General features: G+C 34.7%; 1 long non-coding RNA gene across 1 annotated transcript; it reads right to left on the minus strand.

The window, feature by feature from the left end:
• Positions 1–796: 796 nt before the first annotated feature.
• On the minus strand, positions 797–7,733 carry LOC120355684. The gene is made up of 3 exons (XR_005573742.1): positions 7,591–7,733; positions 1,437–1,556; positions 797–856 (listed from the first exon to the last, which is right to left on the minus strand). It is a non-coding gene; the product is annotated as an uncharacterized LOC120355684 (long non-coding RNA).
• Positions 7,734–17,312: the final 9,579 nt, after the last annotated feature.

The following is a 17,312-nucleotide window of genomic DNA, read 5'->3' on the forward strand; positions in this document are numbered from 1 at the left end:
TCAATAAGGACTCTCTTGACAATGACATAATTAGAAACTGCATGCTCATGCTTTTTGAATATTTTAGGGTAGGCCTACTAGTTATTTTCTATAATTAAACATTAAGTTGCCCTATTAAAATTAATACTTTATTAGGGTATTAATTAGAACTAGAGTAGCCATTCAAACTCCTTATTACTATAATGTTCTAAAAGCTTATTAATTTTAATCAAAACTTTGGAAATATAGCCTAGAAGGTAGAATTGAAAGTGATTATATTGGCTTATATTATGTGGCTTGAACATAATATTTTCAACTTTTGCTTGAGTTATTTTTCATATTCAAAGAATTATTACCCCTTCAATGCAGTACATAAGTACTATTACTTAATTCTTAATGCAATACATAATTGTGATACCCTATTTTATATCCAATTAAAGTCTATTATTTAACTACACGTTACCTCTAGCATTTGCTAGTCAGCAATGTTAAATAATGTTATTATTTCCAAAAAAGTAGAAGCCATACAACCAATAAAGTTGTTAATAAGAGTTCGATGCTGTAGGGTTGAATATAATTTTAAAAATCCTCAAGTATAAACCATCAAAACTCATTTTATTAGCTTCATGTCACTTGCTGTTTTCTTCAAAACTACCTGAATTGAAGCAGTTAGCAGGAGCGATCAGAAAAAGAAGATATTATTATGAATAGATGAAATAACACATCAAGATGTACTGAAAAAATGAATATATTTCTTAGATTAGTCCATCTCTTTCTTCTGTAGGCTACTACATCATACATGAATCATATCCATGGAATATTATTCATAGTTGATTTTCTTTGTCATCCTCTACTTCTGGCTGGTACACCTCTAGGCCTGAAATCAAAAAGTTATTGATAATTATTTATTATTCATTATAAAAAAACTTTGCAAAGTGAATTCTGGAATTGATTGTTTGTAATCTGTATAAGTTTTTAATTATATTTCTTGGGAAGAACCCCCCAATAATGACAAAGTATAATATGAGAAATTCCAATAAACCAACAATGTGATAACATTTTAACATCAAATTATTGATTTAATGTTATCACATTATTAGATTCTGTTACATAAATTATTTCTTTATGGAAGGAATCCCAAATTTTATGAACAGCTCTATTCCCTGAAACAGTGAATACATTATTTTTTAAACATTCTTCTCAACTGTCCATCTTCATCTCATGTGGTTTCACGTTGTTTTGAAATATTGTATACTGTAAGCTATTAATGATTTCAAAATTCAGTCAGTATTTCAATCATTTTAGTCACATACAATAGTTATGTCTTACTATTTGAATATCTAACATCAAATCGATAATAAAACATCGAAGTGGATAAACTTTTTGAAAAAATGGGAAACTGTATAAAATGACATCGCCTATATAAAGTTTGAAAAATGGGTGTAATTTTATCTTACCTAACTAACTTATTCTAACCATGGGTTCCAAAGAATTTTTCCATCCTGGTCAACAAAAAAGAATTCATATGCATTTCCTTTTGAGCACATTCTCTTCAATATTTTGTTTGTAAATAGTACCTGAAAAAAGAAACATATTTAATCTTTCAACATATATCCATTTTGGAGATAAAGTGAAGTTAATCATCAATGATAATACATAGTTTGGACTTTGAATAAATTAGAAGTGAACTGGGCCTCGAAAAACTATTTACATTAGATAAACTATACATACTATAAGTATATAGCCTACTTACTGTAAAATATGATAACCATAAATAAACACAACCACTTACTTTAAATAACTCACTTTATTACTTCTACGATTCATCATGCCAACATAACCTTTATCACCACACAGAGCGCGAAAACAACCACGTCTGCCAACCTCATAGCTACATACATTACAATTCCTCCCTTCAACTTTACAAAATATTTCAACAATAAGAGAACTATTACCAGTGACACTCAAAAATCGAAATCATGAACAATGCAAACACAAGTCAAATTACAATAACAAAATAGTTAGTTTTTATGAAAAAATAATTACTAATTATTTTAATTATCTCTTACAAACTGAATCTTAAATTTAAATCTTTCCACTGGCTTTCTCAACCTTACTGGATATCTATTCATTTCTGATTCTGAGGAGTTATCATTAGACACTTCACCCGACAGCTGAGGCTGTGACTTTCTGTTTTGTGGAATCCTGGAAGGTAATTCCCTGCCAGGGGATTGAATAGGGATTGGGATGTGATCAGTTGGCGATGCCTTAACCAGATTAATTATATCTCTCTGAACTCCCACTTCTAAGCTCACTTTCGGTGGTGTCAACAATAAATCACATGTGAATGTCGTTTCTTTAGCTGTGTAATGCGCACTAACAATTTGATCCACATGACGTTTCCAAATTACATCATTATTTAGTTTCACCAAATATGTTACTGGACCTAATTTTTCAACAATGTTTGCCTCAATCCATTTCCTTTGTCCCTGTAGTCCCTAACAATCACAGGTTGCCCTACAACAAAATCCCTAGTCTTACCTCCCCGATAATTTTCCACTTGTTTGTCTTGTTTATCATAAACAACTCTTTGCAAATTTGGTTTAATTAAATCCAAACGTGACCTTAATGGTCTATTGAACATTAACATAGCAGGACTCTCATTTGTAGTAGCATGAATCGCATTTCGATATGCTAATAAAAATCTACACAAAGCCAATTCCACATTTTCACTTTCTAGAAGAGCACATTTTATTTGTTTTTTGTTACTTTTACACTATTTTCGGCCTGTCCATTAGTCGCCGGTCTAAAAGGAGGTGAAAAGGTATGTCTAATACCATTAGCCTTGAGAAAATCATTAAATTCATTGGATGTAAAAGGTGGGCCATTATCTGAAATAAGGTACTGAGGGAGACCAAAACGAGCAAAAATAGGTCTCAATTTAGAAATGGTTTCTTTAGCAGCTGTAGAATTCACTTTCTCTACTTCTAACCACTTAGAATGTGCATCAATGATTATAAGATAAATTTGTGAATTGATTGGACCCAAGAAATCAAGATGAATTCTTTCCCACGGTTTCTTGGGAAATTCCCACACATGTAAAACACTCTTAGAAGGGAGTTGCCTTTGTTCTAAGCAAGCTCCACAACTATTAGCCAACATTCTATATCAGCATCTATACCTGGCCACCAAAAATACGACCTTGCCATAGCTTTCATTTTATAATGCCTAAATGTCCACAATGCAATTCTGACAGCAAAGCTTTGCGTAAACAGGAAGGAATAATAACTCTATGTCCCCACATCAGAATACCCTGCTCTATAACTAATTCATGTTGTTTTTGGAAAAATGGTCTCATATCTTCCATGTCTGAATTAAGCTTACCCTCTGGCCAACCATACATAACATAACTGTAAACTTTTTTTAATAGTGTATCTTTACTTGTTTCTAATTTCACACAGTTGAAATCAATAGGAATGTCATTTTCTGTGATAAACTGTAAATATGTACCCACATAGTCCACATTATCATTTTCAAAAACAAAATCTTTTACATTCAATGGAAGTCTTGATAAGCAATCTGCATTGGCATTGGCTCTAGATGTAATATACTTGATATTGAAATCATAATTTGTCAAAAACAAGGCATATCTCTGCAGCCTACTAGCTGCATATACTGGCAATCCTTTCTTCGACCCAAATATAGATAATAACGGTTTATGGTCTGTTAGTAATGTAAACTTATTACCATACAAATACTGATTAAACCTTTTTATACCATAAACAATAGCCAATGCTTCTCTATCAATCACAGAATATCCTTTCTCAGCTTTTGACAAAGTTCTAGAAGCATAACAATTGGTTTTTCTGATCCATCTTTTTGAATCTGACTCAGTACGCAACCTAAACCATAAGCTGATGAGTCGGTAGCTAATTGAAGTGGCAACTTAGCATCATAATGTGCTAGTATAGGCGCTGCAATTAATTTACTTTTAATCAATTCAAAGGCTTGTTGACATGACACTGACCAGTTGAAAACACTATCTTTACGTAACAGTTGATGCAGAGGGGCTGCAATTGTTGCTAATTTAGGCACATATTTACAATAATAGTTTACTAATCCCAGAAATGCTTGGAGTTGACTCACATTAGTTGGAGTAGGGGCATTTGTTATAGCCGCAATCTTACTTGGTGCTGTTCTCAATCCCTCCTTACTAATAATAAATCCCAAATACTCCACCGTTTTTTTGAAAAACTCACACTTATTCTTACTTACTGCTAACCATTAGCATCCAATCTCTTACATACTTCTGTTAACCTATCATAATGCTCTGTCAAGTTTTTTCCACTAACTAAGATGTCATCAAGAAAACAAACTACTCCCGGAATTTCAGCCAGAATTTTTTCCATAATTTGTTGAAAAATACCAGGTGCTGAAGCAATACCAAATGGCAGTCTATTATATCTGAAAAGGCCCCAAGGAGTGCTTATAGTACAAATATGTTTGGATCCTTCATCAAGTCTTACTTGCTGATATGCTTGTGACAAATCGATTTTTGAATATTTTTCACCTTTTTGTAATCTATTAAACAAGTCCTCAATTTTAGGAATTGGATGATGTTCACAACTAAGCATTTATTAACAGTAGAACTAAGAAAATCGGCACATATTCTCAATTCACCATTTCTTTTTATTACAGGTACAATAGGAGTACCCCATTCACTGTTGCTTACTGCTTCCAAAATGCCTTCCTGCTCTAGCCTCTCTATTTCTGCTTTTACTTTGTCTTGCAATGCATAAGGGATGGTCCTAGGTTTCAAAAACTTAGGATAAACATTATCCTTTAACTCTAAACGTGCTGACTCACCCTTATAGCAACCTAACTTGTCTGTGAAAACACCTGGATATTTATTATACAACTCGTTTATCAACTCTGTCTCATGAACTAAACCTACTTCCGAGTTATTAATGGGTTGTTTACTAATTACGGAATGCAAATTTTTAGCTTCTGGGATTTGAACTACCAATTTGAGGTCTCTCATCCAGTCTCTACCAATCAATGGATTTGCACCATTGTTATTACATAGAATGTCAATTGGTGTTCCCTGTTCTTATGTTTGACTGTAACTGCCACTTTGCCCTTAGGTATGATTGGATTATTAGTATATGAACTTAAAACTAAATTTGTTGGCTGCAATTCCAGATGAGAAAAGGTTTCCTCATAACATCTTACATTAATTACTGATACACAAGCCCCACTGTCAACCTCAAATAAGAGAGGTTTGTTTTCAACTATTAATTCTAGTGTGATTGGCTTGATTCTTGTTACACTATTAATTTTGTCACGCTCATACTCTGACTTCAATGTATATAGATTGGTTAAATAATGATTTTCATTACAATTTTCATCATCATCTCGATATTTAAAACCACCATTACCCCCAACATCTGCACAATCCACATAGTTTTGTGCTTTATTATTAAATGAATAAGAAGACTTACCCTTTGCTTTACAGACTTTAACTAAATGTCCACTTTTCCCACAATTGTTACATTTGTACGATTTGAATCTGCAATTTCCAGCGCGGTGGCCGTACTTGCCGCAACAGAAACAGGCACCGTGCTGTCCATGAACTGTTGATTGGCCACGCCCTTGACTCTCCACCGGCCTGTTACCTCCTCCACCATGACGCTGAAGCTGCGCGATCTTTTCCTCCCTTTGGAGGCCTACTGGAACTGATGATAATGAAGCCGCCTCCTTGTCTGTTAACTCCATACTCAAGGCAATTTTTACCGCTGCATCATACGTTAACTCATGTTCGCCTAACAGCCTCTTTTTGATTGCATCACTCCGCAGACCACTCACCAACGATCACGCAAATAATCTGGCCAATTTGCTTAAAATTCACAATTGATTGAAAGTTCTTTTAGTTTGACAATATAATCAGCAATTGATTCGTGTTCTTGCTGATTTCACAAACTGAACTTGTACCTTTCAGCAATAAAGGAAGGCTTTGGATTTAAATGAGTTCCAACTAAGCTAACAAGTTCTTCAAATTTCTTTGTAGTAGGCTTATCCGAGCACACAAATGTTTCAGTAGATTATATGTTTTGAGTCCCATTATAGACAATAACGTTGAAACCTTTTTATCTTTTTTGATGTCGTTTGCATCCATAAAAATCTCAAGTCTCTCGATGTACGACTCCCATGTTTCCTCACTGGCATCAAACGCTCCAATATGTCCTATAAACGCCGCCATAACACGCCTAATGAAACTTCCAATTTCTTGTTGCCAATGTAAAATATGATAACCATAAATAAAACACAACCACTTACTTTAAATAACTCACTTTATTACTTCTACGATTCTTCATGCCAACATAACCTTTATCACCACACAGAGCGCGAAAACAACCACGTCTGCCAACCTCATAGCTACATACATTACACTTACATTCGTAGCACATAACAGAAAACACTTTAAAGTTTTATAATATAATTAAAACAAGAGACACACGACATGGATAGCTTAGATTAAAAACACTAAAAACTTACATTACACTCTCTGTTTGGTCGAGAAAAGGGACTCAGTTCTTGAATATTTCCGATTATAATGTAAGTTTTTCAGTGTCTTTAATCCATCTATGTTGTGTGTCTCGTGTTTTAATTTATACTATTTACATTGATTTACCTGGCCTCACGCAATATATCGATCAATAGAGCATGAATAAGTGTTTCAAATACATTACTATTTTAGTTTTAAATGAGTTTGGTAGCATGGTCAACCAGAAAATAGTACCTATTTTATCTTCTTTCAATATTCAATTACACTGACTCTGATCAAGTTATTTCTATAGGTTAACAATCTATGTAATTTTGTTTTCAAGTGAATTAAAATTATCAATTAAAAGAAGATTAATTCATAGAAAGGTACCAAAGACAAAGTAAATGTTCTAATAGTCAGGTTACTTTTGTATTGATAAATTATGGGGTGTACAATATTTCGAGGTGCAACTAGGATAATAGAAGTTTAGGACTTCGAATGTAATGAAATGCTTCAAAGTCAAATCATGATGTTAGTTTGAATAAATTTGTTTGTGAAAACTACTACTGTAGCTGCATTATAAAAAATGTATTTTGTAATCAGGCCAACTCAATGAAAATACAAAAGATTGTTAGCATGAAATGCTATCTTATCTTATAATGAAATGCAAAATGTTATCTTGGTTGAATAATGTTTTGAATCTGATTATTTAATGTTAATCTAATCAATCAAGCTTGAATGAGTTTAAATAACTGATTAGATTTATCTCTTTCTTGTGATAATCCTCTACCATAAAAAAACAGCCTACTCTAGGCTTTACAATTACATTATTATTAAATAGTAGAATTATACTTTAAATAAATAAATAAACTTTCATCAACTTCTAACTTCTTGAGATAAGAAAAAGATAGCAATTTAGACCTAGAGACTAGGTTATTAAAGGCCTACTACAGTAGGCTACCTGAATAAAAATTGTAAACATGCTGGTAGTCTAATTATAAAAATTATATTAAATTGTGTACGGTAGATCTAGACTACTTTATTATGAGAATTTTAAGTCTACTTACTTGAATCCTCTATCATATCAGCAATTTTTAACCATATTCTATTTTTCAAATAGGTAATTCGTTGTGCAGGTCTGGAAAGTACAAAACTTTGAACTGTCGCATCAAATTTATAATGAATTTTACGCCTTTCTGTTGTAAATCCATTTTCAATTCTCTTGTAAAAATTATAAGAATAAAGAAATTAATCAAAGATTGAGGTTAAAAAGAACATGGCGTCTGCTCTGATCCAGAGAAAGAATTATTCTGCCGGTGTCACGTGATCAGAGCAGAAAAAGAATTCGAAGCTGTCTCTGTTCCCGTCGACAGAATCCCGAAATTAGTTCTTTTTCGACAAAACGGTTCACGAGCAGTGATCGGTCGAAGCAAAATAGCATTGTGTTGATAGGCCTTAAAAAGAACGGCAAAATGAACGACAGTTCGTTTCTGATTTGAACAGTTCTTTTTTTCTGCTCAACTTTCTGTCGATGGGTGAACACTCCCATAAGAACCATGTTAATTGAAAGTGAATTCTGTCGTCTGCCCGTTACGAAAACACGGCTTTAGAGAACTGACAATCTCTGTAAACAATCTGGTTGCGGTCTTTTAAATATGACATAACGAGATCGATTCATTCAGAATTGCAGCCATAATAAGAAAGTTTGCTACCAAGTACGTTATGCCAGTACCGTATCGTAAGACATACCAGCATATGACCTAAAGCTAACAGAAAGATCCTTATCCAAATAATCAACAACACTATTTACTAGTCTTGTAACTTCATTACATGGCCTGAAGCCAAATTGTTTTTCAGTAACATACCAAAGCTTTCAAAATGACTTGATATCTGGTCTTGCATTATGGCCTTGAATACTTTGGATATCACAGGTACAATAATTGATGGTCAGAAGTTTTTTTATCGCCTTTTTTATGTACAAGTAATACCTTAATGTTTTTCAATACACTTGGAAAAATGCCCTTGCAAACCAAACAGTCATACATATACGTATAAGTTGCCTTTTTCTTGTTTCTATAGTTTTTCCGGTGTTGTAAATTAGCTATAGGTATTATTTGTAATCGAATATTTATTCGTTTTTATCTGTTAATTAGTTTTGATTGGGTCATTTATATATATTAGGTAGTTTAATAAGAAACTCATGGAGAAAACGTTGAGTGGGAAACGATTGGGGAGCCTCTGCATATATATATGAACAGTTCTCATTGATCTAATAGAAAACATTTCAATATTATTGAATGTAAGAAGACTTATTACTTTAAATAAATTATTGAAACTGTTGGATTGGTTAAAAATAGGAAGCGAATTCAACAATTTTAATAACTACTGCCTAATGAATTAACTAACAAACTTATAACTAAATCCAACAATATCAAAATAATCAACTGACTATTGAACAACATTATTTGAAATGTCAATACATGAGTGTGTGTGACCTAACATTCGGATCAGCTCTTTACGATTACAGTAGGCTACACGAAAATAGGTTATAATCGTTTATAAGTTATATAGGTTTATAGGTTATAATCGCCCGTTTTCGAAGGCTAACCGACCAAACTTGCCGGTAAGTTTGAACTGGAGTTTTCGGAGTCACGTGACCCTAAACGAGTGTGGTGAAATTCGATTCGGTCGTTTACGGCCAAACAGCAGATTTCATTTTGTTAAACTGTTGGTTTGGTGTTTGGTGAAATCGGGCCCTAATCTTTGAAATAACGTTTTGTTATCATCCACGTTAGCTATCATAGATTGTGCATCCTCGTTAGGTATGATATTCACTACATTTTCAATGGCTTCATTTATAATCGCATCAATATCACTGAATAATCTAGGTGAGTTTTGGTTGTGTGTATTGTTATTATTCAATGAATTCGGGAAAGGACATCTGCGTTTTGATTTGCTGTTCCTTTTTTATAGCATATGTCATAATCAAATTCTTCTAATTTCAGTCTCCATCTTAATAATTTTGAATTCGGTTCTTTCATAGAATAACCATTGTAGGGGTTTGAAACACGAGTTGCAAACAGAAGTTGCAAACATCTCTAAAAACGCACATTTTTAGACGAAACATTTCGCTGTTGCAAACAGTTTTTCAGTGTTTGCAACAGAAATTTTTGTTTCCACCTGAAGTCGGTAAAGATCAAAGGGAGTTGCAAACTTTTGTTTGCAACACTAGTTTCGGTCACTATGTGCCGTTGAAACACGAAACAGAAACATTTCCCCGCCATCCCCTACGCTGCCACCTCCACTCTCACTCACGTGATCACTCGAACCACCCTGTTTCGACTCAAGTGTCAGTAACCCTGTCTGGACAGGGTTATAATACTTTATAATACAAGCATTAGCGTCTAGTATCAGAGCAGCACACACTTCTGGTACAAATAAAGCGAAATACCAGTAGTAGATTTATTGCTTAAAATTATAAAATATATTTGCCATAAAATACCCTAGGACCTTTTAGGGGCGAGAGCGGGGGTTCTTAAACAGGTTCTGAGTGTTAACAACAATATTTTATATTATATTATTTAAAAATGGCTGTCAAAATAACAAATATAGGCTATGTATAGTCTACTTATAACGTATTACCTTTATGTTATCCTTCAGAAGATCTATTAAAGCCTCGCACACCTCAGGTACAAACAAAGATATGGTTGATTTTGATATCTTGAACAGGTAACTCAAGCTTGTGTATGAATCTCCGGTAGCTAAAAAACGCAAGGTTACGGCTAGTTTTTCCGTTACAGAAATAGCCTTTCGGTAATTCGTATCCATTTTCGAAATTTTGTGACCAATCATTAAAGTTATATATTCAAAATCCTCACTGGTCATTCTTACAAAGTTTTTAAAACTTCCGTCCGTTCTCAGTTCACCTGATAGAGGGTCGACATCATCTCTATTTAAATCGTCCAACAGGTCGTTTCCACTGTACGTAGCTCTGGAATTCAGAGACGGCCTCACCCAGTATCGTCTCGGCCTACGTTGCTTTGACAACACGACACACGCCGCCGCGGCTAAAATGACATCCTCGACACTTGACATCCTCGGAAGGACTGATCCCAGGAACCAGAACATAGGCGAGTCATAATCAAGGTTGAAAACATTTTCATGAAACATGGAAATAAAACCATGAAATAAAAGTTGCAAACTTTTATTTGAAACTACTGTTTGCAACTGCTGTTTGCAATAAAAGTTTGCAACTTTTTGTTTGAAACTTCGGTGTAAACGTGGCTTAAAAGTTCTTTTTCAATAGTTGAATAGTTCATTTCAGTTTCGTTGAGGGTTCCACTTGCATATGCACAAGGCAAATCAGCACTGTCTTTGTTCTGACTAAAGCCGCGTTTACACCGGAGTTTGAAACACGAGTTGCAAACAGAAGTTGCAAACATCTCTAAAAACGCGCATTTTTAGACGAAACATTTCGCTGTTGCAAACAGTTTTTCAGTGTTTGCAACAGAAATTTTTGTTTCCACCTGAAGTCGGTAAAGATCAAGGGGAGTTGCAAACTTTTGTTTGCAACACTAGTTTCGGTCACTATGTGCCGTTGAAACACGAAACAGAAACATTTCCCCGCCATCCCCTACGCTGCCACCTCCACTCTCACTCACGTGATCACTCGAACCACCCTGTTTCGACTCAAGTGTCAGTAACCCTGTCTGGACAGGGTTATAATACTTATAATACAAGCATTAGCGTCTAGTATCAGAGCAGCACACACTTCTGGTACAAATAAAGCGAAATACCAGTAGTAGATTTATTGCTTAAAATTATAAAAATATATTTGCCATAAAATACCCTAGGACCTTTTAGGGGCGAGAGCGGGGGGTTCTTAAACAGGTTCTGAGTGTTAACAACAATATTTTATATTATATTATTTAAAAATGGCTGTCAAAATAACAAATATAGGCTATGTATAGTCTACTTATAACGTATTACCTTTATGTTATCCTTCAGAAGATCTATTAAAGCCTCGCACACCTCAGGTACAAACAAAGATATGGTTGATTTTGATATCTTGAACAGGTAACTCAAGCTTGTGTATGAATCTCCGGTAGCTAAAAAACGCAAGGTTACGGCTAGTTTTTCCGTTACAGAAATAGCCTTTCGGTAATTCGTATCCATTTTCGAAATTTTGTGACCAATCATTAAAGTTATATATTCAAAATCCTCACTGGTCATTCTTACAAAGTTTTTAAAACTTCCGTCCGTTCTCAGTTCACCTGATAGAGGGTCGACATCATCTCTATTTAAATCGTCCAACAGGTCGTTTCCACTGTACGTAGCTCTGGAATTCAGAGACGGCCTCACCCAGTATCGTCTCGGCCTACGTTGCTTTGACAACACGACACACGCTGCCGCGGCTAAAATGACATCCTCGACACTTGACATCCTCGGAAGGACTGATCCCAGGAACCAGAACATAGGCGAGTCATAATCAAGGTTGAAAACATTTTCATGAAACATGGAAATAAAACCATGAAATAAAAGTTGCAAACTTTTATTTGAAACTACTGTTTGCAACTGCTGTTTGCAATAAAAGTTTGCAACTTTTTGTTTGAAACTTCGGTGTAAACGCGGCTTAAAAGTTCTTTTTCAATAGTTGAATAGTTCATTTCAGTTTCGTTGAGGGTTCCACTTGCATATGCACAAGGCAAATCAGCACTGTCTTTGTTCTGACTAAAGCCGCGTTTACACCGGAGTTGAACACGAGTTGCAAACAGAAGTTGCAAACATCTCTAAAAACGCGCATTTTTAGACGAAACATTTCGCTGTTGCAAACAGTTTTCAGTGTTTGCAACAGAAATTTTTGTTTCCACCTGAAGTCGGTAAAGATCAAAGGGAGTTGCAAACTTTTGTTTGCAACACTAGTTTCGGTCACTATGTGCCGTTGAAACACGAAACAGAAACATTTCCCCGCCATCCCCTACGCTGCCACCTCCACTCTCACTCACGTGATCACTCGAACCACCCTGTCTCGACTCAAGTGTCAGTAACCCTGTCTGGACAGGGTTATAATACTTTATAATACAAGCATTAGCGTCTAGTATCAGAGCAGCACACACTTCTGGTACAAATAAAGCGAAATACCAGTAGTAGATTTATTGCTTAAAATTATAAAAATATATTTGCCATAAAATACCCTAGGACCTTTTAGGGGCGAGAGCGGGGGGTTCTTAAACAGGTTCTGAGTGTTAACAACAATATTTTATATTATATTATTTAAAAATGGCTGTCAAAATAACAAATATAGGCTATGTATAGTCTACTTATAACGTATTACCTTTATGTTATCCTTCAGAAGATCTATTAAAGCCTCGCACACCTCAGGTACAAACAAAGATATGGTTGATTTTGATATCTTGAACAGGTAACTCAAGCTTGTGTATGAATCTCCGGTAGCTAAAAAACGCAAGGTTACGGCTAGTTTTTCCGTTACAGAAATAGCCTTTCGGTAATTCGTATCCATTTTCGAAATTTTGTGACCAATCATTAAAGTTATATATTCAAAATCCTCACTGGTCATTCTTACAAAGTTTTTAAAACTTCCGTCCGTTCTCAGTTCACCTGATAGAGGGTCGACATCATCTCTATTTAAATCGTCCAACAGGTCGTTTCCACTGTACGTAGCTCTGGAATTCAGAGACGGCCTCACCCAGTATCGTCTCGGCCTACGTTGCTTTGACAACACGACACACGCCGCCGCGGCTAAAATGACATCCTCGACACTTGACATCCTCGGAAGGACTGATCCCAGGAACCAGAACATAGGCGAGTCATAATCAAGGTTGAAAACATTTTCATGAAACATGGAAATAAAACCATGAAATAAAAGTTGCAAAACACTTAATGTACTCTGGTCCTGTATATCTATTTTAGCATTCTTTTCAACATTTAGTTAGAGGTTTGTTAAATGAGCAAAGTTGTTGATGAATTTTCGATAGTATCCTAGAGTCCAAGAAATCCTTTTATCTCTTTCGTTGTTTTAGGGATAGGATTTCTTTTATCGCTTCGACTTTGTCAGGATTGGTTTAACTCCGTTTGGTGTCACTAGTGTCCGAGAAAACTAACTTCTTTACGTAAAAATTCTGTTTTATCAAGTTGTACTTTGAAGTTGGATTGTCTGTTGGATGTCAATTATGAGAAATATATTTATAGTAAATGATTTACTTCCAGAATATATTCAATTTATTGAGAAATAGGAGCCATGAAATCACTTCTAATCAAACAAAAAATTAATAGCCCAATTGTTTTAGCTCAGCTACAACTAGAATTCATTATGTTCTTTTTTGAATACTTGAATGTATATTGTACGTAAATATACGTAAATAATATGTCTTTTCTGTTAAGTATATTGATGTAAATCATTTACTTTCAGTATACATTCATTTTATCGACGAATATGCCATAAAATCGCTCCAATTCAGTCAAATATCAGTGACACAGCCATTTAAGCTCAACTCCAACAGAAATTCATTAAGTTTTTCAATCTCAAAATTTTCAGTATAATATATGTAAACTATACGTATTTAAAAATACTAGTTTACCAAGATTGACCTAAAAATACGTATTATATACGTGGTGTGCTGGACTGGGATCTTTAATAACAATCAGGCGAGAGAAATTCAGTGTTCTGAAAAGTACCTCAAGCTACAGTTACGATATAAAACTATCTTTGATAAGTAAGCATGCGAAACATTCAAAAGTTTACTCAGGCTAGCTAATAACGTAACATTTCATCAGTCATTTTAGACTGCCAGCGCAACTGTGTTTTGTAAACAGCTGACCCACAAAAAATACTACACAAGCTCATCAAAGTGACTGCCACTACGTTCAGTATTGCACTATGATTTTTCCTATAATAATATAATAATTCCTACTCATGTCATCAGCCACACAAAATACTGATAGTCTAATATATACTGTGGTTCATGTCCTGATGTTATTAGGTTCTCTTCTTTCTTTCTGATGAATATGCGCCTGATATCTATCAAAATAACTTTTCTGGTAGCAAAATTAATAGAGGACCAGGTAGGCTGAGTCCTGAATGCAACTCGTCCTACCAACAATAGGTAATGCGAATAATTGCAAAATTAGTAGTGAATAATTTTTATTTTATTGTTGAATTAATTGTGATGTAAGTTTCAAATACATAAGTTGAATGTGATGCCAATTGTAAAGACTTTCAAATTGTAAAGAAACAAATTCAAAAAATAAAATGATTTTGTATTCAAAATTTTGAATATTATTCAATGTCCTGAAATGACAAACTCTTTGATTGCCTTTGTAGCACAGCTCATAAGTAAGATAAATCTATATAAGTAAATGAACAATAGCAGTATGAATGATAATGAATGAATGAAAATAGATAAATGAATGAATAAAATGGATGATATTACAAATTTATGATGAATATACAATTACTCAACCTGAGTATCTTGAGGATGTCGAAAGCTGTCAAAGATTGTAGGCATTTGTAAGAAATGCTCCGGCAATGGAATCATCATCACCATACCGGCCAGAGAGTGGGAGGGTATACGTAACCCCAAAGTGGAATGCTAAATTGCACAGTCGACCAAGTGAGTGGAGGGTATATGGAACCCCAAAGTGGATGCAATTTCGACTGTCAATAGAGACTGCAGACCTTTATCGGTAGATTCAATCGTAGTAGAATTGTAGAACAGATTCGGTAGCAGATTGATTCGAGAGATGTAGAGAGAGATTGATTGGGTTTCCCAAAATCCAACACAGTTTGAGATTCAAACCAATCCGTGAAGACATACAAGTTGTTTGATTGAATTAGGCCAATATTTTCGCAAATATGCCAATGAAACATGAAAGTACTGAATTCAGCTGGAATAAATTCAATTCGAAAATTGAAAACAAGAGCTGGCCAATTCCCACATTCCGAATCGAGTTGAAACAAAGAAGCAGCACACCACGCCACACAAGCCGAGTGGAGCAAAACCTACCTACAACGATTTCCGCAAGTGAGAAATGCAAGAATAAAGATACAAAACACAAAATTATTCAAAAGCAAGTGAAAAAGGACCAAATTTGAAATTAATCAAATATACTAGACAACAAATTGAATTATTACAAGATACAAATATTGAAAACAATGCACTAAATCTGCCAAACGTTTGCTATACTGGCAATGCGCTAAGTTCAAAGATTGATCAAGGATGATGCAAATTGAGTTTTAACATAGACTGGGCCCCGTTTTGCATTAGAAGAATTGTAAAACAAAGAAGAAAGAAAAAATATGTTAAAGAGATTTGCATCATTCGCTATCATCTAATGGCAAAGGTGCAACACTAGCAATAGAACGTTTGAAAACACCAGATCAGTTAGAACCTGGATGACTCTAATTCAAATTCAAATTCAATTTTTGTTTCATTTTTCATTACAATCAAATTTGATAAATCCATACAATTATAAAACTAGCTGCAATAATAATCAGTGGATATAATGAACCACAAAAAATTTATATTTAACAAAAAAACCAACCACCGTGATGCTGATTATCAGTTGGATGATACTGACGTATGATGTATGACGTTGGATGATATAGCTTCAACTGGATGATGGAGATCCAAATTTGAAGCTTCATGGAATAAAATTTATTGCAAACAATATGTTTTACTACTCACAAAAAAGCAAGAAGCTTTCGTACGTGAGTAGGAGTTGAAAAAAAAAACACATTCACACACACAATCACACACAAGTATGTTTTTCAATCATAGACATATTTAATTTCAATGAATATAGATATTAGTATTATATATACCATATCACTAGTATAATTTAATTAGTATGATTAATTATTGGAGCCTAAAACATCATAAGAATATTTGAAAAAAAATTTTGTATTAAAAAGTAGGAAGTACACAGAGAGGAAAATCACAAGTTTTTTCAAAGAGAAAAGGAAGGAAAATTGCAAAAGCTTATACATTCATTCAAATTAGAAATCATCACCCAACCACTCTAAAATTTTTTCTAACTCTATTGGTGACTGAATCCATAGCCAAATTTTTCAATTTATTGTAGAATTTCCTGTAATATCTCCTCACTTCTAATTTCAGGACGCAGGGAAATGGGGCACGTCGCCGTCAATGTGGCGGCAAGAGAAGACGCTAGTTGCCCTACCTGATCGAGCCCTTACCAATGCTGATCTCTACAAGTATGCATGTCGACTGAAGCTGAAGCACTTTCGAGGAGTGTTTATGCGGGATGCTCTACCATTGAATGGACCCTGGAGGAGAGAATGCGGCATTATCAACCTGGACACCAGCACTGGAGCTGGCACACATTGGGTGTGCTATGTGAAGAAGGATGATGTGTCTCACTACTTTGATGGATTTGGCAACCTGAGTCCGCCACAGGAGTTTATCAACTATATGCACAAAGGACTGGAGCCAGCATCGAGGATTGAGTACAACTATGATCAGAAGCAGGAAGATCTTTACTCACACATCTGTGGGCATTGTGTTTACAATTTTTGATTGATGAAAATAAATAAATGATTCACTATCTCTCTTGTACATTATTTCCATCCCTATAAATGTCTAGTGTAGGCTGGCTGATGCTACTCATTGTGCAACTGTATGTTGAGCAGGCAACAACAATGATGTGTGTTTTGGAGGTAGGACATCAATACTAAAGAGTGACTTTTATCCACCACTTGATGTGAGCAGTGATGAATGGGAAATTGGTCTGATTAGCTTTACAAGTTGCA

Source organism: Nilaparvata lugens, unplaced genomic scaffold (genome assembly GCF_014356525.2).
Source record: "Nilaparvata lugens isolate BPH unplaced genomic scaffold, ASM1435652v1 scaffold4224, whole genome shotgun sequence".
NCBI lineage: Eukaryota > Metazoa > Arthropoda > Insecta > Hemiptera > Delphacidae > Nilaparvata > Nilaparvata lugens.